Here is a 26,228-nt window from a genome sequence, read left to right on the forward strand (position 1 = left end):
TCCCTAGAAAAAAATTTAGGTGCAGTCCACAGGGAGGGAGCAGCTGCCAAGATCCACACATTCTCCCCTCCACACCAACTCCATCATCTTCCACAACCCCCAACGTATTCATCCTACTTCGGTTGGAAGAGCTAAACATTTTGTTTATTTTTGGAATCAACATAAAATTTTATTCAAAAGATTGAATCCTGTAATAAAACACACTTGGAAATAATCTTTAATTGCAGTTTGCATATAATATTATTTCAAATTGAATACGACATAGACAAATTAAACGGCTAATGCCAGTGTTAAAAAATGCAAGTTTCCTAAATGTAATGTAATTGAGATAAAGACAGCAATTGTTAGGCTTGCAAAGAAGAGACTATTTAAGTAGAAGTATGAGGTAGGGCTAAGCACATGGCTTTTGGGGTCAGAATGCTTGGGCTTGGACCTTAGTGCTGCTAATTATTGACTATGCAAACTTGGGCAATCATTTACATATTCTGTGCTCTGCATATACAACATAGAAATGTTCCTGGTGCTAGTGATATCACATAGCTTTGTTATGTAATTCAATCAATTACTTGAAGGACTTAGACCATGCCCAGTGTACAGCAAGCATTATATAAATATTAGCTACTGTCATTACCTTTAATCAGACGCTCCTTACTGGGCTTAATGCTATGTTCAAAGGTGAATATGCATGAAATATTGGAAACATACTAATATTATTTGGAGTTTTATAATCTACTTTGGCTTTGGGGGAAATGAATCACTCATGATATGAAAATCAATAATTCAACTTCTACACATTTAAATTCCATATATATTTTCAGAACACACTAAACAACATGTTAGAAGCCTTTCTGCTCAAGTATCTTAGTCATTTTCTAGACATAATTTACATAAAGTCCACAAATCAGTTATACAGATGCAGACACCTATGTAACCACCACTCAGAACACAAGAGAGAACATTTCCAGCAACCAAGAAGGCTCCCACCTGCTCCTTCTCAATCAATATCCCTAAAACAGTGAACCCTCTGACCTCTACCCTATAATTAGTTTTTCCTGTCCTTAAGGTTCATATAAATGAGCTCATTCAGTGAGTTCTCTTTGTATCTGGCTCCTTTTGCTTGGCAAATCTCTGAGTCCCATCAATGTTGTATGATATACCACGATCATTTGCTCTATTCTGTTGATGGACCTTTAGGTTGCTTCCAGTTTGGGGCTATTTGAATTAAACATTTTTGCAGATCATGAGGTCACGAGTTCAAGAACAGCCTGGCCAACATAGTGAAACCCCGTCTCTACTAAAAATACAAATTAGCTGGATGTGGTGGAACATGCCTGTAGTCCCAGCTACTCGGGAGACTGAGGCAGGAGAATCGCTTGAACCCAGGAGGCGGAGGTTGCAGTGAGCCAAGACCACACGATTGCACTGCAGCCTGGATGACAGAATGAGACTCTGTCTCCAAAAGCAAAACAAAACAACATTTTTGAGCATTTTTGTATGTATCTTCTGGTGGATACACAATTCATATCTCCTGACGAGGAAGATTTCTGAATCATAATGTAGGCTTTTGTTTAGCACAATAGCCCACCAGTTTTTCTTTGCATTTCCTAAAGCAAGTTGTACCACTCCTGTCCCAGGTTGGAGGCCAACTTTTCTTCAGCAATGTGGCAGGATAGCCTGTACTGTGGGTGTATTAGCCTGTTCTCATGATGCTAACAAAGACATACCTGAGACTGGGTAATTTCTAAAGGAAAGAGGTTTAATTGACTCACAGCTCCACATGGCTGGGGAGTCCTCACAATCATGGCAGAAGGCAAATGAGGAGCAAAGTCACATCTTACATGGCAGCAGGCAAGAGGCCATGTGCAGGAGAACTCCCCTTTATAAAACCATTGGATATCATGAGACTTATTCACTATCACAAGAACGCCATGGGAAAGAGCCACCCCCATGATCCAATTACCTCTCACCAGGTCCGTCCCATGACATGTGGGAGTTATGGGAGCTACAATTCAAGATGAGACTTGGGTGGGGACACAGCCAAACCATATCAGTGGGTAAGTTCAATAAGCAATGAATCCTTAAGTACCCACCAGAGCACTGAAGCCACAGAGGTAGGAGGACCAAGAGTAAGCATCTGGGCTGGTGACACTCAGACCTCAAGATCCAAATCTGCAGTTTCTATGGAGGAAAGTTTCCACTGGCAGCCAGGCCCCTGCCTTCAGGGATGCCTCAGGCCCTGAGAGAGTTAACCTCTTCCTCCTGGCAATGTCAAGTTCCACATTTCTGAGCCAGGCAGAGGAAATTATTTTTGAATTTATGACAGATAAAATATTCTTTAAACAGAATCTTCCCTGATGATTGGAGCAAACTTGGCTGCTAGGAACTGCTTCTCCCTATTAACTCATTGGGAAGAGAGGGGAGAGCCTCTCACTCTGCTTAACCCCCTAGGGCTCTGTTCCTTGCCAGAGAAGGGACCCAATAAATGCTTGACAAGTTAAATGGAAATGATTTTTCCCCCTTTTAAATGTCTCCTCACTATGGCCTGTCATTTATACAGGGCGAGGCTTTTATCATGTTCATCCTCTTTCCTCCTACCTAATCCTCATGTCTTTCATCCTCTATCCACCTGTTTCATTGCATTTGGGACTCAACATGTGACATGGAATAATAGTGGTTAAAGCATTAGTTCAAGGGCCAAAATGCCCATGTTCAAACCCTGTTCTGCCCCATAATAGCCATGAGATCGTTGTCAAATAACTGTACTGTATCACAATTTTTTTGTGTGCAAATAAATAAGTAAATACATAGAGAAATGCTTAGAATTATGATGGACTAAGACCTACATAAGGGTTACCAAATATTATGTGAGAGCCTACAGAGGAAACAAAAGAATGGAACCTCTGTTTAGCCACAGTTCCTCCTCTATAGAAGTCTTCTCCTCTGAAAACATCAACCTTAATTACTCCCAAAACAATCTTCAATACTGAAGGATACCAGTAATCCCTCATATCTAATCATACCCTTAAAACTTGCAAGCACCTCATATTCAGGGTATGTTTGAATCCTTACAAAAACCTTTTGAAAAAGAGGAAAAGATTATCCCTATTTTGCAGGAACTAAAGTTCTTGGCCTGTCTGTTACGCAACCATTTAATCACTCGTTCACCCATTCAGTGATATGCAGATTGTGTTAAGCACCTCCTAATTCCAGTCCCTACCCCCCCGCACACTGTGTACTTCACCCCATGCTCCTGCCTGGTCAGCCAGAGCCCAGGTCTTCTAATAACCATCCTGCTCTAGTCCTACCCACCAGACTCCAGCCCTCTGTGAGCTTTTATTCGACTACTCACTTCTCCATCTCTCTTTTCTATCTCTTCCTCATGCAGGCTTTCATCACCTGAACATCACATTCATCGTATTTAAGTTGAATGGCTTCCTAACTTAATAACTTACATAAAAATTAAGTATTTTATTGTATACTATGTGTTGAATATTTAGCAGAAAGAATAAAAGATAGAAAAAGATGAAAGAGTAAATGAAAATACAGATATACAATAAATGAAAAAGAGAGTCTATATTTGACCATTCTGGATAATTGCTATATCTCTAGAACAGATATGTGTATGTGTATGTATAAATTTTAACAAAATTGATGTTGTAATACACATAACATTTTAAAACATACTTGTAAACTTTAATATCTATCTTTCCATGTCAATACATATTTATCAACAAAATCAATTTTAATTGACTGAACAATGTTGCACAGTATAGATACCCCTTACTTAATTTGACCTGTTATTGAACAGTAGGTTATTTCCTTTTATAGAAATGTTTTGCTAGTATAAACAATGCTAAGATAAACATCCTTGTATATACTTTCATGTTCATATCCTTAATGATGTACTTTAAATAAATTCTAACTGCTGACACTGCAGTCTTATTTTTAATAATTTTTATAGCTTTTGTAACACTGTCCATCAGAAAGACTATGCTAGTAAAAGGGTACCCACCACATGCCAGCACTGGTAAGTATTATGTAAAACAAATAAAAATAAAAACTAGGCCAGGTGTGGTGGCTCATGCCTGTAATCCCAGCACTTTGGGAGGCCAAGAGCGAATCACAAGGTCAGGAGATTGAGACCATCCTGGCCAAGATGGTGAAACCTCGTCTCTACTAAAAATACAAAAATTAGCTGGGTGTGGTGGCATACTTGGGAAGCTGAGGCAGGAAAATCACTTGAACCAAGGAGGCAGAGGTTGCAGTGAGCTGAGATAGCACCATTGCACTCCAGTCTGGAGACAGGACAAGACTCCATCCCAAAATAAATAAATACATAAATAAATAAAATAATACAAACTTTATCAGTTAGATAGAAAATGTATAATCTATTTTAATTTGCATTCATTTTGTTAGCAATCAAAATGAATATGTTTTCATAATCTTATTATTTTGCAAGTCTTTTCCCATTTCTTTATATTTTTACAATTGATATTATAAAATCTCTTTTTATATTGAAGATAATAAACACTTACTTTTCACGTATGTGGCTGATATTTTCTCCATTTGCAAAAAAAATTTGTGGGGCCATGTCAGGCATGGTGGTTCATGCCTATAATCCCAACACTTTGGGAGACTGAGGTGGGAGGCTTGCTTGAGCCTAAGAATTCCAGACCAGCCTGGGCAGCATAACAAAACCCTGTTTCTACAAAAAAAAAAAAAAAAAAAGCTGGGCACCGGGGCATTGCGATGTGCACCTGTAGTCCCAGCAACTACCTAGGGGGCTGAGGTGGGAGAATCACCTGAACCAAGGAGGTCAAGACTGCAGTGAGCTGTGATCATACCACTGCACTCCAGCCTTGGTTACAGAGTGAAACCTTGTCTCAAAAAAAAATATTTTATGTTTAGTTGCTAATTTTAAAAGACTTCAAATATTTACGTGTCAGTTTTAGTCATCATGTTTTCCAGCTTTTGTGAAACACTTAATAATGTCTTTTCTAGGTTAAGAAGATGTTTTTATGGTTTCACTTTAAAATTTAACTTTTTAAGATATATGTAATTTATATTCTTTCATGGTGAGACATAAAAAGCTAACTTCTTTTCTGTTTGTTTAGCCAGTTCTCTCTGATCTGTGGTTAAAAATCCATTGCCAGGCAGAGTGTGATGGCTCATGCCTGTAATCCCAGCACTTTGGGAGGATCGCTTGAGCCCACAAGTTCGAGACCAGCCTGGGCAACATAGCAAGACTCTGCCTCTACAAAAATAAAAACAAAAATTCGCCGGGCTACAGGTGTGTGCCTGTAGTCCCAACTACTCAGGAGGCTGAGGTGAGAGGACTGCTTGAACCCTGGTGTTCAAGGCTGCAGTGAGCAGTGATCATACCACTGCACTCCAGCATGGGCAACAAAGCAAGTCCCGGTCTAAAAATGAAAAAAAAAAAAAAAATCCTTGTCATATAATATCACTAGTTGTTTGAATGGTGATGCATTCAGCCTATGACAGCTTGGCTCCTCTTGTCTTCCTCCCTCCTGTTTCTCTCATCCCTTCATCCTGGGTTCTCTCTTCATGTAGCTTTCCCCCTTTCCTAGCAACCCTTGCATGTTCAAGCCTTTATGTCACTGCATACACAAGTCCCTCTGCCCTGCAGTGACTTCTCTCCACTCTCACCCCAACCCCTTTTACCAAGAAAACCATACATCTTTTTAAGATTCAGGGAAGGTGCCACTTCTACTCTGTGCCCTTTAATTCTCCAGATATTAACTTCCTCCTCAGGCTTCTCACAGCAATTCGTATTTCTGTTGGAGCCTTGTTCTGGTGAACAGCAATTGACAGTGGACTTTGGGCCCTTCACTAGAAGTTGCCCTACCATATTTATCTCTATAACCTCAGCTCCTTTGGCATAGAGCAGGTGCTAGAATACAGTTCCTTCACTGAACAAATTAACAATTGACTGGCATCTCAAAAAACCTACCTGACTCTATAGGTAGGCTATCGCAGGGATATTTCTTGGTTTTCTTCCCGGAATCTCATTACTGGGTTATTCAACAGTGTACTAAATTCCAACAGGGGAATTCATTTTTCTGCCATACCCTACTGAGCATTTGAGGTGAGACTGACTGGCAGCCCAGGGTCTCCGATGGGCTTAGGACAACCTGCCTATTCCATCATGGCCACAGTGATGACTTCTGAACCGAGCGTGTTACCCAACCAGCACCTGTGTCCTGAGAGGATGTTTTCTGAGTTTGCAAGGAAAGGATGGCTTATTCCTTTGTAGAATGAAATAAGAAGCCCCTCCCTTCCCCAAATGCACACAGGACACAAGGGAGGAATACTGTAAACCTTAGCAGTTGGTACTCTTCATCAGACCTACAGAAGAGCTTTTCAGAAAATGTTGCCCACAATAAACAAGCAGAGCCAAGAAAAACTAGGCAGAAACCCAACCCTTATTATAACGTTTAAGTGCTGGATCATATTGCACCTGAAGTGGGTACCCTTGGGCTGTTTTGTTACATGAACCACTGCATTCCCCTTATCAATTAAGTCAATTTGAGTGAACGTTTCTCTTAAATGTAACTATAACAGTCATAACACATATCGGGTTATTGGATGGCTAAAATTACAATGAGACATGAAGGAAACGTAGGCATATCAAAACAAAGGATAGAGGAGAGAAGCAAGAAATAGTAAATTAATGCTGCAAATACTAATGGTGGCCATCACCAAACCATGGGAACTAAGATTTCTGAACAGTCTTCCAGATACCAGATCACTGTTAGCAAAGCAATTTCCTATGTATTTTATTAGTTTCTTTGAAGTATATAAAGTTCCTTGTCCAGCTCTTGGCACAGAGTAGTCCTCAAAACCCAATAATTTTCATAATCCCACTTTCACCCAATCCCCCTCAGTCGTAACAATCAACAATGCATCTTAGGATAATAAAATAACCACTTGAAAGCATGAGTTATTGTCTTCGACTTTAGAGAATTCATGGAGTTTAAGAAGGTGTCAGATGGAAAAATATAGAAAGTTGACTCATTCCCCAGATGAATGCAAAAGTGAAACACCAAGTGATTGTTTTTAGAAGAATATGAATCGTCACAGCCCTGGGAGATAAAGCACAGTGCAAAAGGAAATGTATCCAGATCTTGCCAACACTGATATTCAGCCAGTACCAGACACTGGGGAGAGAGTGATGGAAAGTCAGACATTATACCTGGCCTTTCTGTGTACCTTATATTCCAGTGGAGAAACCAAACAATAAAACTAAGTAGAGTAATTTAAATTTTAATAAGCTGTGTGCCTAGGGCTAATTTGGGAAGGTAGTCATGGAAGGCCTCTCGGCATTGAAGGCTTGGCAGTTGAGTTATAAATTATGAGAAAGGGCCAGCCAGGCAGAGGTCTGGAGGAAGAAGAGCCCAGGCACATGTCCAGCACATATGAGGACTTCAACTACGAAAGGAAAGAAAAAGAGGCACAAAGTACCATAGGCATCCAAAGAGGGCAGACATAGCTGTTTACAACTTGCAGGGGCCTGGAATGTGGTTATGGTGAGAATCCTGCAAAGGATCAAAGCTCTGGGCCCCCAAGGAGGGGCTATGTCTGAGGCTGACTAATGTCTTTAAACCTGGGCCAGCAGTGACCACAGAGAGGGCTGAGGCCACTGACATCGGCCGGCAGATGCTGACATTCCTTCACTGTGTGATTCCCACAGAGCTGAGGCTTTTCATCAGGAATGAGCATTATTAGTAACCAGACTCAGGGAAGGGAGGGGGACCTGTGTGCATGGAGTGAGAGGCAAAGGGAAAGTGGGAGAAAAACAGGGCTGGACACATCGTGGTGCCAGGGACCCAAGGTCAAGGGGTGGGACCCTCAGGCTCGACGGCATTTGAGGTGTGGGACACCTCTGGTTGCAGGGCCCTCAGCTGCCTCATTTAAGATTATGGGCTGTGTTTAGGGGTTACCACCTCAGTCTGGGCATGTCACTGTTCCCCAGAGACTACTATTTCTCAAGAAGTTACTATGTTTCAGTCACTGAAGCCAACAAAGCCTCTACATGGGGTGACCATAAGATATGCCATCTGAACTGGGACTTTTCAGGGTAATGGGGAGTGGGATAAATTCTAAACCCAATAGAACACTGAGCTGGCATGAACTGGGCCAACTGGGATGGATAGTGGCTTTGCTCATACCTCCCTGCTCTTGCAGAGGCAGTCAATGACTAACTTATTAATGTGTGTTGGGTGTTAAGAATTGTGCACTCTCATCTTCTCCTTTAAGAGGTAAGCAAATGGTAGCCCTGAAGAATCAAGAATACTCAAGGGCTCAGTACTAAAGCAACATAGTATTCCAGTTAGAGTGCAGGTGCAGACTTAGATACTCCTTGCTTCCAATCTCACTGCCACTGTTTACTCTGAGCAGGTTGTGTTGCTTCTCTGAGCCTCAGTTTGCCCATGTGCAAAACGGGAATGATAATAATAATACCTACCTTGCCAAGTATTATAAGCTTGAATTGAAATAATGATGTAAGGAGGTTAGCATGGTGCCTGGTGCATAATAAGCAGCCACAAATGGCAGTTAATAGGATTAATTCACAGGGATGGAGAGCTCTCTAAAATGTTACATCAAGACTTTGCTAAACAGGCCTCTAACAGAACCTTACCCTCCATCCTCTGGGTGCTCTTCCCAGGGCCTGGTGTACGCTTCTCCTTTAGAAGGAACACACACACATTCTGCCCAGGGCATGTCTTTCCCTACTTTCCAGAGGAAAATATCCTGATTCATTTTCCCTGTCAGGAGGCTGAAAGGAACAAGCAAAAAGAAGGAGAGAATTGAGGTCATTGGTCCATCCACACATAAGCTCCAATTCAGTCTTTCCAGGGAATCACTCTAGATTTACTCACCACCAAGTGACAGATGAAAGCAACTTAGTAATTTGAAAGCCTGGGAAAAGAACATGTATTCTAAGATGTTCCCAGTGCTGGTTTGGAATTACTGAGCACTGTTCATTTCAGCCTTCAGCAGATCATGCCGTCCTGAGTTGGAGTTGGTAGTTCTATGCAGGCCCTGAGATTAACCCAGAGACTAAGACTGGACTCCAGGGAGTCACAGCCCAGTTCAGGCCTTAGCCAGGGTCTAGACAGTGCTTGTTGGCTTTTCAGCTTTTCCAAAACCTGTATAACCAATCCCTGCCTTGTTGTCTATCTTCAATACTTAGCAAGGTTCCTGTTTCAAGATGCAACAGCAGGATAGAATCAATGTGACAAGACCTCTATGCAGGGAGCACTGTGAAACACACAGAGGGCTACCATCTATTATTGCCAGGTGTTGGAAGATCAGGAAGAGCTAAGTAGAAGAGGTATGACATGCAAATAGGGCCTTGGAGGATAAGGATGAGTAGAGAGTTTAAGGAAGAGTGGAAAGGAAGGACATGGAAAACACATGAACAGTATGCACACAGGAAGGTAAGGTGTGGTTGGCAGATAGATCATATATACATGGGTAATGCCTGGGAACAGGCTTAGGAAAAAATGCTGCCTCAATTTGTTCTCTTATTAATTAGTCTAGTGTCTTTCTTAGTCACACACTGTGATATCCAGGTTCCAAGATAACCTCTAATGATCTCTTCCTCCTGGTTTTCTTGTCTTTGTGTGGTCCTTACTCCCACTGAATAGGGCTGACCATCAAGCCAATATGATGTTGTCAAAATTAAGGTGTGGCATCCAAGGCTAGGTCATACGATATGTTTCCACTTTGCTCTCTCTTGGCTCCTAGCTGTGAGTAAAGACAGCTACCCTATCATTAGGACACTCAAGCAACCCTATGGAGAAGCCTATGTGGTGAGCAACTGAGGCTTCTTGCCAATAGCCAGCACCAACTTGCCAGGCAGGTACGTGAGACACTTTGGGAGTGCCTTTTGCAGATCAGGCACATCTTATATGAAGGCACACCTGGCTAATAGCCCATCTGTTACTTCAATAGCCAAAACCACCCAGCTAAGCTGCTTCTGGATTCCAGACTCTTGGAAACTATGTGCCAGTAAATTACCTTTGCTTTGAACTCTAAATCAGAATAGACCTATGCTGTGTCTTTCTTTCTTGGAGCTTCCACACAAAGGGATCTTCATCATGGACTGTGTTGCCACAATAAACAGAAGATCTCCCAGGGGCATATTAAAGGGAAATGTGTCCTTAGATAACCTGGAAGCTAGATGTTTGTCAATGTGACTTCATGTGGTTGCTTTTCTCTGCACACGTTCTGCATTCTCCTCTATGCAGCTCACTTCCTTTGTACGGCTGTATGTTTCCATTTCCCTAGAACTTGCATTTGCCTATGGTTTGTGGTGGCAACCCTGGCTCTAACCTTATATGACTTTATTGATCCAGAGTCAATCTCAATCTTGCAGCACATTTTGTGAGGCTTAGTTTACATTTTCAAGAGCGAGGATGATTGGCTCCTCTTCAGTCAGGTACCTGCCCATGAATTTTTCAGGTAGGACCAAGGAGCAGTCACCCAGTATACACATGGCTCCTTAGCTTGCTTCTTTAGGGATGGACTGGGAGAATCATGTCCAAATGAAGGGGTATAGATCTGCAAGCACTTCAAACTTTGCCATGTGTAGTACATGTAGCCCCAACTAAGAACTTCCCAGAAAACCTGCTGCAAGATCAAGATCAAACACTCTCTCCATTTTTATGAACTCACTAGGATGTGAAACTTTCTCTCCTAAATAAGAAGAAACTTGAAACATCCTTCTCAGAATAACAAAAGCCTGTTGGCAGCCAGGCACTAGGATTCATGACTCAAGCCCCACATTTTAATAAAAGGAATTCTAAACTCTCAAAAGCAATTATGCATCATATTATATCATCAGAATAAAATAAATATACATCCCAGAATTAATATGAAGGCATAAACAACTGCTGGCAGCCTATAAATTGTATTAGGAAAACTTTGATAAACTCTTACTTTTCCACACTTCCCTCAGCCTCATGACAATAACTGTTTAGATTCAGCACATATTGGGGCATATGTAGTAAGTTTCTTGGTGGCAGCTGGAAGTAAAGAGAGTTGGAAAGAAATAAAAAGGAAAACAGAAAGAGCAGGACAAATGGGTAGAAGGATAATGACTTTAAAGGGGAAAAGGCCACAAGAAGTGAATCTGACAGCCCAGGAAAATACCCTGTCTCCCTTCTGGTAAAGGAAGGTAGCTAGGGGTGTCTTTATGAAATTACTTTTCATGCTTTCCTTCTGGTTCTTAGCAAAGAGAGGGCAATTCAGAATGAGCTATTATTTACTCAAGAAATAGTTACTGGACATCTGAAGGTGTCAGAGGTGTTTGAACCAGAGCAACTCCATCTTGAGTGAGGATGGGACTAGGAAAATGAGGCTGGGACCTGCTGAGTTGCATTTCCAGAAAGGTATTCCTAGCCTTTGGATATTTACACTTAAGGGAACAGATTGATAATGTTTACTAAACAGATCCAGACTTGGGACTGTCCTAATATCCCGATATCTTGAGAACAAAGGCATACCTAATTTTGCTTTAAAGATAACAATATTGGCCGGATATGGTGGCTCACATCGCTAATCCCAGCACTTTGGGAGGCCGAGGTGGGCGGATCACTTAAGGTCAGGAGTTTGAGGCCAGCCTGGCCAACATGGTGACATCCCATCTCTACTAAAAATACAAAAAAAAAAAAAAAAAAAAAATGAAAAATAGCCGGGCATGGTGGCACATGCCTATAGTCCCAGCTACCTGGGAGGCTGAGGCAGGAGAATCGCTTGAACCTGGGAGGCAGAGGTTGCAGTGAGCTGAGATTGTGCCACTGCACTCCAGCCTGAGCAACACAGCAAGACTCCATCTCAAAATCATAATAATCATAATAATAATAATATTGGTTCTTGCAAAATATAGTAATCAAGAAAACTAATCCTTTATCACAAACCCTGTAGCAGAGCACATCTCCCAATGACCTTCTCTTATCCTGTGTATAAACAAGCATTGTACCTAGGGTGAATGTGTTCCTCCTCTTACTTTCAGGAATGTCCTACTCTGTCTATGGAGTAGCTGTTCTGTCATCACTTTACTTCTCAATAAATGTGCTTTTTCTTTGCACTGTAGACTCACCCTGAATTCATTCTTAAGTGAGATCCAAAAACCCTCTCTTGGGGTCTGGATCGGGACTCCTTTCCTATAACAAAGGGACTAAATGGAGTCACGATCTTAGGCAACTTAAAAGAAAAACAATACAGGAGACAGTTGAACGAACAATTGAAGATAAATAGGTTCATCGCTGTATCGTGGGCATTGTACAAAATTAATTATGTGTCCAGGAAGGTGGGGGAATTGAGCTCCTCACTCTGTTGAATGGGTTCATGGAAAGGGCAGTATTATGGGTTGAACTGTATCTCTCCCCCAAAAGTCCTAACCCTCAGTACCTCATAATGTGACCTTACTTGGAAATAGGGTCATTGCAGATGTAATTAGTTAGGTTAGGATAAGGTTATTAGGGCCCTAATTCAATAGGACTGGTACCTTTATACAAAGGGGGAAATTTGGACACAGAGACATGCACCCAGGGAGAATGGCATGTGAAAATGAAGGAAGAATCAGGGTGATGCTTACACAAGCCAAAAAACCCTAAATATCACCAGCAAACCACCAGAAGCTAGGGGAGAAGCATGAAGAGATTCTTCCTCAACCTTCAGAAGGAACCATGTCCCAAAATGAAGGACAAACACCTTCATTTTGCATTTCCAGCCTCTAGAATTGTGAAAGGATAAATTTCTGTTGTGTGAGCCACCCAGCTTGTGATACTTAGCTATGGCAGCCGTAGCAAACTGACACAGACATTTTATAGTTTCTAAAGATTAAGAGAATATTAACCTTCTAAAGATTAACCTTCAGGCTGAGGAGGCCAGAATAGGGCTTCGGTCACCTGAGGAAGGTAGACTTCGGGAATACGAGAAAATGCCTCAGGTTGCAGGAGTGCACATTAGAGAGTGATGCAAAACGTGGCTGTAGAGAAAGAGAAAGGGAATGAATTGCGAAGGCACGTGTTGGAATGTCGCAGCATTTTTTAATGAAGGCTGGGGAAAAGAGAGGTATTGAGGCATCGGAATCATGTGAGGGCTGCCCTGTGATGTGTTGACAGTATACCTGGTACTAACAGATATCCAAAAACTCTTTGTTGAATGAATCAACAAGAATTGGCTACTTCAGTGCAAATAATCAAGACATGGGACATCCAGCGTCAGGCTCTACCTCATAGTCTATTGCATGAATGTGCCAGGTGCTTTGTAGTCCCCTGGGGAAGGAAGAGCCCCAAAGGCAAGACATTCTCATTTTCCCTGAAATGAAAAGGTCAGCCCTAGCAAAGGGGAGGAAGTGTTCCTTGTACCTCTGTCTTCCCCATGCTTCCCTGCCTTTCCACCTAACTTGCTCGTCGAATGTCATTTTAGGAACCATGGGTTGCCAAATTTCTCCTTAACCTGAATTATATACAGAAAGTGTAAGATGGACTGAGAAGCCAGGAGTAGTAACCAGTAGGTGGAGAGATAGTGACCAGCCCCTGGGCCCGTTCAGAGGACTTGCTCAACCTCTGAACTGCTCTTTCTGAAACGTTCTGCCTTCTCCACAAATCATGTTGTGGGTTGTGGTGGGAGCCAGAGGGGGGCAGCCTTGTAGCAAAATGCCTGGAGGCTGCAGTTCTTTCCCTGACAACTTATATGGCAGCTAATTTATATGCTACCTCCTATTAGTTTGGGGGAAAAATATAGCTAACGATAACGAAGAGAAAGCCATCTATTTCTTTAGCTTAAACATACCCGCTTCAGTGGTGAACAGTTGATCTCTAAGCTTGCTGTTTTCAGGCTATAAAAGCTGTTTATTTCACTCTATAAAAGAACATTTGAACTTATATAGCTATTTAAGTTTAAATGTTTGGGGGGAAAGAAAAATGCAAGGGGAATTAGCAAAGAGAGGCTGAAACCTGATCTCTCTGGGCTTCAGGGCTTGCATAGAAACTTCCTTCTTTGGGAATACCCCCTGCCTGCCCCCAGTGCACCCACTGCAGCACCAGCCCACAGGAAATGTACTGAGCTGAGTGTGATTTCAACATTAGCAGTCATTTCGGCAAAGCTCTCAGAGTCAATTTCTCATACACTGGTGTGATTCGCATTCACTGGGGACCCTTTGGCTCTTAAAAAGCTGCAGTTGCCCCAAAGAGGTGACGGACATGAACAAATCTGTGTTGCTTTTCTCTTAAAAACTGTGAGTTTGCATGAGGGATCTGGGTAGAAATGTGCTTCTTCTCTGTGCATCATGGGAGGCTGCTGCTCCGTTGGCTCTGAGAATGATAGGTAAGTCTTGAGTTTTTGACAGATGAGCTGCTTTCTCTTGAGGAGTGCTCAGACTTCATGAGTTAGCCACCAGAATGCTGCCTTTATGTCTTTCTGGAAGAGTTAAACATTCTCCAAACAGGCTGACCATGCATTTTAGTTTGCCCATTACAATCCCAGTTCATACCTGTTGTGTTCTTGGTGTACTTTCAATGGTGCTTCCTTCACCTTTCAGAATGTCCTGCTTCATATCATACCTTGTACGACCAATCTAGTCCTAGAAGTCTGTTCTTGCATTTTAGGCCACATTTGCACCCAATTTGGGGAGATGTAAGTGCTTTGGGATACAGACGAGTTTGAGAGATGAGTTCTCTTGGTTTGGGTTCCCATAACATCAGCTCTGAGTCAATTGTGTGCAAGCAGTGTATTTGGTATATTTGGGAGGTGCAGGAAACACCTGTTGGCAAATAGAGATATGAGAATAAAAGGACGGCAACTAAAATAGGTGCCCTGGACATCTGGAACTTAATTCTGCTGAGGACACTCTGGCAGAAAAAGAATGCCGTAGAATCATTTCTCATGGTGGGTGAAGATAATCCCAGGGGTGTTATTTCCATTACTTCCTGTCTGGCTGCTAGAGGGCAGAGCAGCCTTCAGCTGCTTCAGAGAAAAGCTACAATCATAGGAAAGAAGGATGAAATGGAGAAAGAAAACACAAGTGTTATCGGTTATCTAAATGTTTCCCGATCTTTCCAGGCTTAGCTTAATTGACACATATGTTCTTACAGCAGGGTCATCTTCATAGTGAGATAATTTTAAGTGCGATTGTTTACTGTATGTCTCACCTGCCAAACTATGATCTTCATGAGGGCAGGACTGCATAGGTTTTCTTCAACATGTTCTTTGAACACAGTATGATAATATTTGCCAAAAGCATCAATAAATAAATACATTTATTTATTTATTTATATGTCAGTTGCTTTCATATACTCTATCACTCAATGTTTTCCATTCTATGAAGTAACGATTATAATCTCCAACTTGTAGACAAGGAAACAAGAAGACTTCTCAATATTATATTGTTAGGAAATACAAATCTAGGTCTGTCTTATTAATTCCACCCTCTTCCTCTTCCAGTATAGTCTTCTGGTAAAGAGGAGTATTGATAAATAAAGATCTTCCCACTTGTTTTTTTTTTGAGACAGGATCTTGCTCTGTCACCTGGGCTGGAGTGCAGTGGGGAAATTATAGTTCACTGCAGCCTTGACCTCCTGGGCTCATGCAGTCATCTTGCCTTGGCCTCCCAAGCTGCTGGGACGTGTAGCATGCCACAGTGCCTGGCTAATTTAAAAAATGTTTTTGTAGAGCTAGGGTCTTGCTATGTTGCCCAGGCTGGTCTTGAACTCCTGGCCTCAAGCAATCCTCCCACCTCAGCCTCCCAAAGCACTTGGATTACAGGCATGAGCCACTGTGCCCAGCCAAGATCTTCCCATTCTTGCTGGCCTCTTTGTATCTCAGCATGTTGTGTTCTACAACCACACATGCTTCCTAATCCTACTCTGCCACTTCATATACTCTTGGCCCTTCTCCAATTTACCCTCCTATTTAGGGTGTAAGACTCAAGCCTGTTCTAATTGTTTAAAGACTTAACATGGAAAAGGATAATGTTTTGTTTGTTTTAATCTTCAGGCAAGGGGGAAAATGCCAAAGTTTCAGAAGCTAGTGCTTGCTTTTCCCATGAATGATTCTGCTCACAAAAAAAAGTAAAAGCACTTAAGGATTTCTGACTTTTTTTTTTCCTCTTGCATTGTCAAAAGTCTGGTCAAGGTTTGATGGGGGCAGGGGTGAAGTGAGGTGCTGTGCTGGTAAATGTTCAAAAACCAGCTCCCCTGAAACAAACTTTCATTTGTAGCATATGCCACTTTCCATGGTGTAAACTTAAAATTGACCACTATGGCCAATTTTAAGCTATCAATGTTGAATCACTGAATGTGGATGTTGAGAATAGATGCACAGTACTACATTATACAGCATTTCCATCATATGGATATAATACATGTAAATAACCTCACAAGCATGGATTGTAGGTCAATAATTAAAAATCGTGAGTTTTGAATATTTACTTATTACTTTTTAAAATGCAATTTATTAACTTAAAGTTTATTAATGTAACTTTTATTAACAGCTGCATCTAACAACTAGCACACAAAATTTCTGTAAGTTTAATCATCAGCTTTCATGGGCTGGTACAGCTACACCATTTTAGAGACTCTCTCTTGAGTAAGTCCTTTAGTTTGCAGATTCTACTCAGATCTTTATCCTAACTTCAAATGAGTGAGCTCTTCAGTTGAAATTGGCCAATGGAAAGTGGTTCAAGATTATGGCTGGACAACTGGAGAGTGAACTATCTTTTGATGCTCTCAAAGTTTGAGACACTTTATGCGTGAGATATTTGGCTTGCCACTACCCTCCTCCCTAATCAGTTATTGGCCTTTTGTGACCCTGTGTCACTGGAGGCTGACGCCTAAGGACTGTACTGCTCAAGGTCCTTTCACCTTTTGCTTCTTGTTGAGCTCAGCCAAAAAAAAAAAAAAAAAAAAAAAGGCCCTGGCAAGATACAAGAAATAAGAAGAGAGGAGAGAATTCGGAGTATATATACCCCTACTCTCTCCCTGCCTCACTGCAGTTCTGACATTAGCTGAAAATGGCTCCTCTTAGGTGGGCAAGTCCCATGGCTGTCACTAGACCAGTCCCAGTTCCCTCCCCTTGGTTTTCCCTATAGCTGCTTCCTGGGTGCCCTACCAACCTTCAGTCTACACCTCTGTAAACAGTTGCTTTATTAAATTCTTTCCCGCTAAACAGTTTTGAGTGTGTCTTGTATGATACAAGCACCCTGTATGATATACCAAGTGCATATATCCAGAGTAATATATCCAACTGCATTGGTCTTTAGGAAACCTAATAACTTAATTGCTCATATGGGGAGCACATTTCTATGTTATATTCTCATTATGCTCACCCCGTCACATCCATACTATTATCAATGCCCAGTTACCAATGATCAGTGGGAAAAGGGGACACAGACAATTAGCTTTCCAAACATAGGGCTTTCTTAACTCCCACATGCAACTTCATACACCCAGTGAGCACATCATTAACTCACCTTGGCTGGTTGGCTGAAAGTGGCTCATGCTTGGCTTTGAGAGCCAGGATTTAGCTCTAATATTAGGCACAGTCTGTCCTGTGAGACTTGTAATGAAACCAGGCAGCTGCTAGGGCTCTCTCTTATGGTCCCTATCTTGTTCATCTGGCACAACAGCTGTCTCTGAACTCTGATTATTGTCTTGTTCTTATGGACACCATTCTCTGGCCTGACATTCTTCTTGGCCTATTGTCCCAGACCCATGCAAGAATTCTGTTGTCAAAACATCTAGGAGCCAATACTAGGTCATTAAACTAACATAAATTGAGACCATGCACCAGTTACACACTCAATTCATATTAGCACAGTGCTAAGAAGTTCACGTATACAGGCTCTTCTACCATGGTCAAAACCCAATGAGATTGGTACCATTTATCTCATCTCTCCAACCTATTACCTACTGCTTGTGCTGGTCATTTGTCTGCACTCGGATATATTCCTTACCCTTCTTTCCATCTTCTCTGTATTACAGGAAACTACATTTACAGGTTCCCTTGACCACTAGTTTCTGGCTAGATATGGCCAACTGAATGACTTGGCAAGACATAGGACAGGAAAAGGCCAGGGTAATTTTCTTCCTCTTCCACCTGGGGCAGCATCTCTGGAAACAACTGTGCTTCCCTTGCAGTTCCCACTCTCACTGAACAGCGTATGCCTTGAATGCCGAGCAGGCCTGCCACAGTCCCAGCTTCCACAGGGCTCTTGGGATCCTGCATAACTGCTTTCTTCCGTTGTCCTTCCAGCCCTAGACAAGGCACTCACTTTCTACAGTAGCTAATCTCTTGCTTCATCTCCTCTTCACTGTTTTAGTTCTTCTTATACCTTAAAACTAATTCCTTACATTAAATTTTCTCTATTGAAGTACCTTGCACGTGTTTTGCTTTCCTGGCTGCACTTTACTGGTGGGTTCCTCTATCCCTTGTCTCCTATAATCATATTTCTATAGCTCTGTGTGTATGTGGGTGTGTGTTTAATTTATTGAAAGCATCCTGTACTATAACTATTTGTTCTCTTTACACCATTAACTAGCAATTACTATCTATAACTACTTATATTAATAACAGTTTATGCCCTTTTACCTGTTTATTATCTGCCTTCCCTGATAGCCTGTAAGCTCTATGAAGGCAAGCATTTCACATATTTTATTCATTGACGTATTTGCAACACTCAGTAGATGACTGACTCGTAGGTAATCATATTAAATAAGTGAATGAAAACATTAATGAATCCCCATTTTACATATAAACACACTCAAGCTTAAAGAGGTGAATTAAGAGTTTAGATCATCTGATTTTGTGCTGCCAGGTAGCTCAGTGAACTGCCTCCTTTATGCCACCTGCTTTTTTCTATGGATTTAGAATTGTGGCCCAGATTTTCTATGGCGGCAGCCATCTTATTTCACCTTGGGTCTCCCAATCCCATTGTCCTTGTTTCTCCAGCACTGCTGTGTACCTGCTCTAACTGTAGCCTGCTGTTGTGTCATCCCTGTCTTACCAGACTGTTTATGCTTCCTTCCATGGCACCATGAGCCACATTTCCCAATATTTCTCCCAGTCCTGGAGTGAGCCACATTTCATTTCAGCCTGGATCCCTGACTTTCATAAGAGTACTTATGAAACGGCATCCCAACATTTCCTAACAATGGATAACATCTGGTGGAACTGAGGAACTTAGACCTACGCCTAAAATAGGGGGTTTCCCCAAATAACCTGCCTTGAGCTGAGTCTGGCCTGAGCTCCCTGCTAGTGTTGCCAGAGAAAATATAAAATACTCAATTGAATTTGAATTTCAGAAAACTATATATATATATATATATATATATATATATATATATATATACACACTGATACTGAAAAAGTATTTGTTGTTCATCTGAAATTCAAATCCAATGAGACACCCTGTATTTTCGATTGCTACATCTGGCAACCCTACTGCCTACAGTTGTCAAACACTGGGAGAGCTGAAACATTAACTAAGACTATGTTCCTTTCCAAGAGAACTTTGGAAAATCATCAGAATCTCCCAAAGACATGTAAAAAATCAGATCCCCAAGTCCAATCCCACACCTCCTTGTTGGGTAAGACCTCAGATCTGCATCTTTAAAAGCGTCCCTTGCACTCTGTGAGTCAAGCAGCCTTTATGACAACTCTGATTGTTGCCATAACAGAAGCAATGAGAGAAATCAGTGGATGCAGATAGAAATGAAAACAAAACAGAACAAGAGTTTTAGGTGACACCAGAAATCAGGGTATCTGATTCTCAAATATTGTGCTCCTCTGAAGCAGAAGGGAGGGACTGCCTGTGCCCAGAACAGTTGACCGATCGTGTCCTGGAAACTGCTTCCTGTCACTGTTTTCCAGCCTTGCCTCCTCAGCACTCTGGATGGCGGAGGTCCCGACAGTAACCAGGCAACTCTAGAGGCTGGCCTGAGGTCCCTGCTAGGGTTGCCAGAGAAAACATAAAATACCTGAATCAATTTGAATTTCAGATAAACACTATGTATGTATATGCTGGTACTGAAAAAGTATTTGTTGTTCATCTGAAATTCAAATCCAACTGGACACTCTGTATTTTTTATTGCTACATCTGGCAACCCTATCTACAGTTGTCAAATACTGGGAGGGCTGAAGCATTAACTAAAACTATGTTCCTTTCCAAGAGGACTTTTTTTCTTTTGTAAAATAATTTTCAACTTTTATTTTAGATTCAGGAGGTACATGTGCAGGTTTGTTATGTGGGTATATTGTGCGATGCTGAGGTTAGAGGTACAAATTATCCCATTACCCAGATAGTGAGCATAGTATGCAATAGGCAGGTTTTTAGCCCTTGCCCTCCTCTTCTTCTCTAGTGGACCCCAGTGCCTATTGTTTCTATTTTTATGTCCATATGTGCCCAATACTTAACTCCCACTTAGAAGTGAGAATGTCCAATGTTTGTTTTTCTTTTCCTGTGTTAATTCGATTAGAATGCTAGTCTCCAGCTGCATGCATGCTGCTGCAAAAGGCATGATTTTATTCTTTTTTATGGCTGCATAGTATTCCATGGAAACTCTTTAGTATTCCATTTTTATGTTTATTGGCATCAATACAGCTAAACCAGATCAACTGCTTTAGATGTACAATTTATCTTCCAATTTTGGTTACTGCAAGGATGTTTACCAAATGAATTTTCCAAAGAAAATTCACATTTTCTTTATCCAATCTACCCTTAATGGGCACCTAGGTTAATTCCGTGTCTTTGCTATTGTGAATAGTGTTGCTGTGAACATGGGAGTGTATGTATTTGTGTTTTGTTTTTGTAGAACTATTTATTTTCCTTTGGTTGTATACCCAGTAATAGGATTGCTGGATTGAATGATAGTTCTGTTTTAAGTTCTCTGAGAAATCTCCAAATTGCTTTCTACAGTGGCTGAACTTTTCTATTTCTACCTATAGTGTATAAGCATTCACTTTTCTTTGCAGCCTTACCAGCAACTGTTACTGTTTTACTTTTTAGCAATAGCCTTTCTGACTGCTGTTAAATCACATCTCATTTTGGTTTTGATTTGCATTTCTCTGATGATTAGTGATGTAAAGCATGTTTTATGTTTATTGGCCATTTGTATGTCTTTTGATGAATACCTGTTTATGTCCTTGGCCCATTTTTTGATTTTTTGTTGTTGTTTGTGTTTTGAGTTGTTTTAAGTTCCTTATAGATTCTAGATATTAGACCTTGGTCAGATGTGTAGTTTCTGAACATATTCTCCCATTCTATGGGTTGTTTTTTTACTCTTTTGATAGTTTCTGTTACTGTGCAGAGGATTTGTAGTTTAATTAGGTCCCATTGGTCAATTTTTGTTTTTGTTGCACTTTCTTTTGGGGACTTAGCCATAAACTCTTTGCTAGCGCTGATGTAAGAGGACACTTTGAACTTCTGTTTCTTTGAGTCACATGAAGCCAGTGATGTTGAGGAAGTCCGTCTTTCATAAACATTTTCTTCTGCAAGACTTACTATTTGACAGATTCAATTCTGCACATATGTAGTATTTAGTACCTGTTTCTGTCTGCCAACTGGGTTCCAAGTCTATCCCCAACATGATGGTGGCAAATGCTCGATGTTCTGGGATGACTTTGGCGAGAAGTTCCCTCTAATTAGAAGACCAGCATCAATACAGCTAAACCAACTCAACTGTTTTAGACATACAATTTATGTTCCAGTTTTGGTTACTGCAAGGATGTTTACCAAATTTGTTTAAGGGCATATCCTGCCTTACTTTGCATTTCTCACAGATACATGGTAACATGGAATTTAACACATAAAAAGGGTAGGATATGCCCTTTCCGTGAGTGATGGGATTGTTTAGTATTCTTGCGGAAGTCTCTGTGTTTGTCCTTTATTTATTCATTTAATAAATCTTTTTTGAGAGTATATTATGTGCTCTATGGTGTTCTAGGTGTTGGGAATATTGAAGTGAAGCAAAACAAAACACAGCCTTAAGGAGTTTGTGCTATGGATAAAATGAGAAAGAAGCCGGCAGGATGGGCCTCTGGGGAGGTAATGGGGCTGCAATTTTAAAATATTCATTAAGAAAGACTTCACTGAAGAGGTGACATTTAAGCAGCAACTTGGAGGAGAACTGCTTTTAGGATTTTAAGAACTCTTTAGTGAATTTGTTTAATTGTCGTTCATTTTAAAATGTATATATTTACCTAAAATGGAGTACTTCATAGCAAGTCTATCATTTATCAGGACATCAAATTTGTAAGGTGATACTGGAATGCAATGTGCTTAAGGTAAATATCCACTCTTCAATCTCAAATGGACCAACTCAGAAATACACAGTGTATTACAGTTGTTTCTAATTAATTTTTCTTCATGCAGTATAGTGCTTAAAGTGTAGGTTCTACAGTGCAACTGCTTGGTTTCAAATTCTGTCCCCACCACTTAGTAATGATATTATGTATGACAGATTGTTATAACTTTCTGTACCTCAGTTTCCTAATGTTAAATTGGGATAACTGTATTAGTTACCTCAGAGTGTTATTGTGAGGATTCAACAAGACAATGTGCAATTCCTATCCCATAGAAAGTTATTCACGGTATGCTAATAAGCTGGCTCTCCAGAATAAAAAAAAAAAAAAAGTCCTAACATAGAGTTTGCCAATGTCCATGGTGTAAATAGTCTCACCTTAGTCAATTTCAAGCTCAGTACATTGTCACTGAACATAGAGTTAGGAAGACATGCACACAGTCAGCTACAATGAGCTATAACACTGTACTGACTATAACACACTAAATAAATGATTCATGGTATCATATTATCAAATACAAGTATTTATTTGTAGGAAAATAATGGTCTTAAGAATGTATCTTTCTTAAGAATGTACATATATTGATGGCTTTAGAGTAGACTTTCTCAACCTTAGCACTGTTGAAAGTTTGGGTTTGATTTTGTTTTTTTTCATTGAGAGGCTGTCTTGTGCATTATAGAATGTTTAACAGATTCTCTGACCTCTATTCATTAGATGCCAGGAACTACCCTCCTGCCCCAGTTGTGACAACCAAGCATGTCTCCAGACATTGTCAGATGTCATCTGAGGGCAGGCAGGAATTCCCTGGTTGAGAACCATTGCTTTATAGAAATGGTAGCTAGAAAAGCTAGAAAAACATATTTCTAGAGGAATAAATTTAAAATCACATTTTAAAAGACACTTTTGTAACAACAATACAAGTGATTACTTGTAACAACAATACAAGTGATTACAAATACACTGAAAACAGTACCAGTTTTTAAGTAATTGATATTTTTAAAAAGTTGAGCAATGGGTTAACACTAGGTGGAAAGGTGGGCTAAGATGTCACAGGTGGCAAGCACCATGGCAGAGTGGCTGGAGCCTGTTGGTATCAGACAGGCTTTGGCTCTTACCTAGACTCTGCTCCTTATTTGCTGTGTGATTCTGGGCAAGTCACTTAACCACTCAGAGCCTTGGGATCCTCATTAATGGAAAAAGAATGAAGACTGACTGAAACAGATTGCAAACATAATAATCGAATCTTATAAGTATTTATTGAAGAGGAAAGAAAGGGTCCTTGTTAGCTCTGTGTTTTGGGGGACTGGTAGGCCTTGGGCAAGGACTGATGGGAGGGGAAACCCAAAAGGTAGGGTGGACTGGAAAGCACAACATGATAAAGTGCCTGCCCCGTCACACACGGCTGCAGGTCACTACTTGGAAATGTGAGAACAAAATGGGACCCCAAGTTAATGACTTTCAGGTGTGCTGGCCCGGCTGCCTGGCCATTGGGGAATCACATAGAGGCCAAGGCTAACGCTCCAGGGCTGCCAAGGCAAACATCCAGACCCAGGGCAAATCAACCAAAGCCAGGGACTTGGGGGCCTCTCACCGGACTGCACAGCACCCTGTGACTGCCTGGGCTCGCACCTGCCCACTGCAGACACAGCAGACACTGCACCCTTGCCTCTCTCACTTCAGGTCTGCTGTCCTTGCTCCCAGAAGTCCCTGTTGCCCTGTTACCTGCCCAACCCAGTACTGGCACTACTGTTCTCTCTCAATCCCAACCTTATGAAACCCCAGTGAAAATTCTGCTGATTGCAACGATGCCTGAGTCAGTGCACTTTAGCTATGCGGACAGAGAATTCCATCCTCCCTCCTGCCTACCCTTTGTTTGCTCTATTCTTTGCACTTTGCACAGTGCTCCACTCCAGCCCTCACTAATGTTTCACGGTGTTCCCTTCCTCCTTCCATCACCCAACTATGGAGAAGGACGCAACCTATGATGCATTTCATACAAGCTCTTCTCTGCTCACACAACACTCTCTGATGAGCCACAGGGCAGACTGAATGTCACATTTGTGGCATCAGTTACTCCAAAGGACATGATGGAAGGTAACCAGGTGGGTGAGCATGCAACTAGAGTCAGCTGGGTTCAGGGATGCTTACTGATACCACACAAATTCTGCCTTGCAGTCCCCGGACCCTGGGCTTGCAGAAGGATTTGCTCTGACTTCGCAAACAAAACTGTTGTAAAAGTATTTTTGCTCTGGGACTTACAGTCATGGGTCAGAATCTAGATGCTGCTGCTTATTTAATAGCTATGCAAACATTATTAAGCTCTCTATACCTCAGTTTTCTCAACTGTCAAACTCTTTTATATGATTGTTGGGAAGATAACTGAGACTACTTATTCTTTCATTTAACAAGTATTTACTAAGCATTGATGATGGTCCGGAAGCAGTGCTAGACCCTGGACCTTAGGGATACAGATTTGAATACAGCATAGTCTCTGGTCTCCAGGGGCCACAGTCTAGGGGTAAAGGCAGATGAAAAACTATAGCAAGATGAAACATTGTATGTGTGTATAATACACATAAGCGATAAGAGTAGAGTCTTCCTGGAATACACCATTCATAATCCTGCTTCAGGGCGTTGGCACTTACTGTTCCCTCTGCCCTCAAACTTGCCTCCCAGATATCTGCCAAGTATGCTCCCTAACTTTTTTCTGATCTTTGCTCAAATGTCATTTTGTCATAGGCATCTTCCCTCTCCACCTTATATAAAATAACATCCCCTCTCTTGGGATCTATTCCCATATCTGTTTTCTTCCTAGCCATATCACCACCTGATACATTATCTTTCTTTTTCCTTCCATTCCCTGCTCTAGAATGTGAACTCCATGTGGGCAGGAGTGTTGTTTTATTCACTGCTGTAACTCAAGCAACTAGGACTATGTTTGTAATGTAATTAAATGTTACAATAAATATATGCGGCCGGGCGCGGTGGCTCAAGCCTGTAATCCCAGCACTTTGGGAGGCCGAGACGGGTGGATCGCGAGGTCAGGAGATCGAGACCATCCTGGCTAACACGGCGAAACCCCGTCTCTACTAAAAAAAAATACAAAAAACTAGCCGGGCGAGTTGGCGGGTGCCTGTAGTCCCAGCTACTTGGGAGGCTGAGGCAGGAGAATGGCGTAAACCCGGGAGGCGGAGCTTGCAGTGAGCTGAGATCCGGCCACTGCACTCCAGCCTGGGCGACAGAGCGAGACTCCGTCTCAAAAAAAAAAAAAAAAAAAAAAAAAAAAAAAAAAAAAAAAAACAATAAATATATGCTGACTGAATGAACAAATAAACAAAAAAAAGGGTGAAAATTGTAATGACAGAATAAAAGACATAATTCTTACTCAAAGAGTCTCAAAGAAGAAAACCTTTGAGAGGGACCTGCAGGTGTCAGAGTTACTTGAATAATACAGGGAAGGGATGAGGGAAGAGAATGTGCAAAGGACAAGTAGAAAGTCATGGTCTGTTCTAGAAGCAGCTGTTATTTGTTAGTAACTAGAGAGATGAAGATAGGCTCAGAGGCATGGCAGGAAATGCATGTGGAGAGTAAGCTGGCAACAAATCTCATTTAATCCCTTCTAGGAAGAGTGTACTTGGCATGCAACCTAGAACTTAATTTTATTTTTAAAAACTAGCACAGTGACAGGTGCATAGAGGATGCCCAATGTTTTTCCAGCATATGCTTTCCATATATCAGTCTGTGAGAAGTGTATAGAAATCTCTAAGGTGAATTATTCTACTGACCCCAGCTGGCCTCCTATCCTCTGAACAAAGATGATGGCCTTATGGAAGGTAAGACCTGGGGTAATTGGTGTTTGGAGGGCACCACACCGCAGGCTGTGTATGTCAGCATTA

The sequence above is a fragment of the Rhinopithecus roxellana genome, chromosome 13 (assembly GCF_007565055.1).
Source record: "Rhinopithecus roxellana isolate Shanxi Qingling chromosome 13, ASM756505v1, whole genome shotgun sequence".
Classification (NCBI taxonomy): Eukaryota; Metazoa; Chordata; class Mammalia; order Primates; family Cercopithecidae; genus Rhinopithecus; species Rhinopithecus roxellana.